A 2546-nucleotide genomic window follows, 5' to 3' on the forward strand; every position below is an offset into this window, starting at 1 on the left:
GGGGACATTCTGTTTTTAACCTTTCTTTTAGCTGAGTTTCGCTCACTAGCACAAGTGTGCAGCACATAGTGTGCACCCGCCCTACAGGAATCTGCTCGTGCCCACAGCCCAGCTCAGCCCCTCTCATCCTCGGCTTCTTCCCCTCTCTCCTTTCTCCAGCAACACTTTCATCCCCTTCTTTCTTCCCCTGGGCATGTCTGCAGTACCTGATTCCTTGTGTGCAGCTGGTCCAAGTACATAACACAGCTTCGGGGATATTTTAGATGTAAATCATAACCCCTTGAGAGGTCCAGAGGGACAGAGCTGCGCAGAAACAAAGATGCCCTAGTGTGCAAGGACGTTCCACTTGGGTGGAGGAGGCCACGGCTGCCGGCAAGAGGACCAACACGCCACCTTAGGCTAATGGTGTAAGTCAGACTGCACTGCTCACCAACCTGGAGGCAAAGCAGCACAGACGACCCGCAGCAGCGGTCTGCAGATAGCTCAGCCCACTGCCGCCCACGGCCAGCGGCGTCACTAGCCTTGGAATCTCGTTGATATGGAATTCTAGGTGCCACGCAGAATACTGACTCAGAATCTGCCCTATGAAGAGTCACCCAGGAGAGGCTGGGGATGTGGCTTAGTGGCGCAGTACCTGCCTGGCAAGCACAAGGCCCTGAGCCTGATTCCTGGCATCTCCCCCCCACCACCACCAAGAAAAGACACCCAGGCAAATCGTGTCACACTGAAGTCTCAGGAACACTGACCAGAAGACACTTGGTGGATCCAAGAGCTTGCCTCTTCCGTGACATGAACCATACAACCCACCATGTTGTATGTTGCAGGTTGTATACAACCCACATGCCACAGTGACTTCCTAGCTGTGCGCTAACTCAGAGGGATGCAAATGGTGAAAGAGAGTATGAAAGATCGAGGGTTAATGAGGACCTCGTTGTCTAAGGGTGCCAGTGTTTCCATTCTTGAATTAGACTCTGGCTTCCTGGGTAGGACCAAAACAGACATCTCCGAAGATTAAGTCAAAAGGCTGAAAATAATGAAACTGTATTTTCCTTGCCCATCAGACAGTAACAGATTACAAGGCTAACTGTGAAATAAATTGCTCCATCTTCAGGGCAAATAGGTGCTACTTTCCTCCTCTTGCTTGTTTCGTTGGCCGTGGCTCGTCTTAGGCAGGCAAGATGAAGTGCACAGTGGCACCTTGGCGTTTTTTCACTTGCATTTTCACATTCCTCACTTCCTGCTGCAGCCTTCAGCGTGTTTAAGATTTAGGCTGACTTCCTAATGAGTAGATACACAGGCCCATGACATGAAAGGCTTTTATTAACTGAAGACACAACTTAAAGCCAGGTTTTATTTCTAGTTTTCTTTCACTTTGCCTTGAGATTTCTGCAAGTGTAGACATGTTCGCATAGCCAGTAGAGAAGACTGACAGGGCTCTCTTTACTTGAGGGAGTAAAAACCTTCATAAAGATTTTATCTTACAGAAAGAGAGCAGGAGCAGACACTAAATCCTCAAGTATAAGGTGAGTCTCTCTCTTTTCTTTTTCTTTCTTTTCTTTTTTTCAGAACTGGGGATTGAACTCGAGCACTTATTCTACTGAGCCATCTCCCTGGTTGGGGCTCTTTTGTGGAAAAGGAATCTCTAAAAACTTTTAGCTCTCATTTACTGGATAAATGCAAGACTTTATGAGACTACTCATACTAAGTTATGCTTAGAGAGGCATAATTCAGGATCAGACAGGAGAAACAAGGAAACCAGCTTTTCTATATCAGGTGATTCAAGGACAGTGAGAAAGGCAGAGAGAGGGTCTCCCTTAGATCGCCTCTTATTTAATCAAAGAAGTGGGGGCCATTACTTCTTTCAACTTCTTAATATTTTTTTCTACCAACACTGGTATGAATATACATCTGGGGCAACTTTTCTTCTGTCTCAGAGGATGCAATGTAATTTTTGTGGAAAATATGTGCCCTGACTTCAATTCTTTCCACAGCTTTAGGATATGCTTTTGTCAGAGAGAAAAGACCACCCTGCTAGGTCAGCCATTGGGAACCTGTGAATTGCACTAACAACAGCCAGATTCACAAGAGAAAAGGCAGAAGTATTTATTAATACTTCCATGTCCAGAAGTTCACAGAAAAGAAGTGAAGCTCAAAGATATGGTTGCACTTGGGGGTTTATACCCGTGCATGGTTCTAACAAAGGACAGGCAGTTTGGGCTTTACAGGAATCACATGATGACAAGGTGATGAGGAAATAATCAGGGACTCACAGGAAGCAATGTTGCTTTCGTGGGTCCTCCGCCACACCGTCACCTCAGGGGCTCCCCCTCTCTGGTGATAAGAGCTGCTCTTCTTTTCCTGGTAGTAGGGAGACACTCATAAAGGGAAATCTTATGCCCTGGAGCGAAGCAGATCCAGGAAGGGCACGGAATTCTTCCTGTACTTGCTCATTCTCACTTGTGTCAGGCTCAGAATACATAATAAAAATAATAACAACGAGAACAACAATACTACTCTTCATGCCAAAGTCGTGGCTATGGCGTGGC

This window comes from Octodon degus, unplaced genomic scaffold (assembly GCF_000260255.1).
Source record: "Octodon degus isolate 3935 unplaced genomic scaffold, OctDeg1.0 scaffold00044, whole genome shotgun sequence".
Classification (NCBI taxonomy): domain Eukaryota; kingdom Metazoa; phylum Chordata; class Mammalia; order Rodentia; family Octodontidae; genus Octodon; species Octodon degus.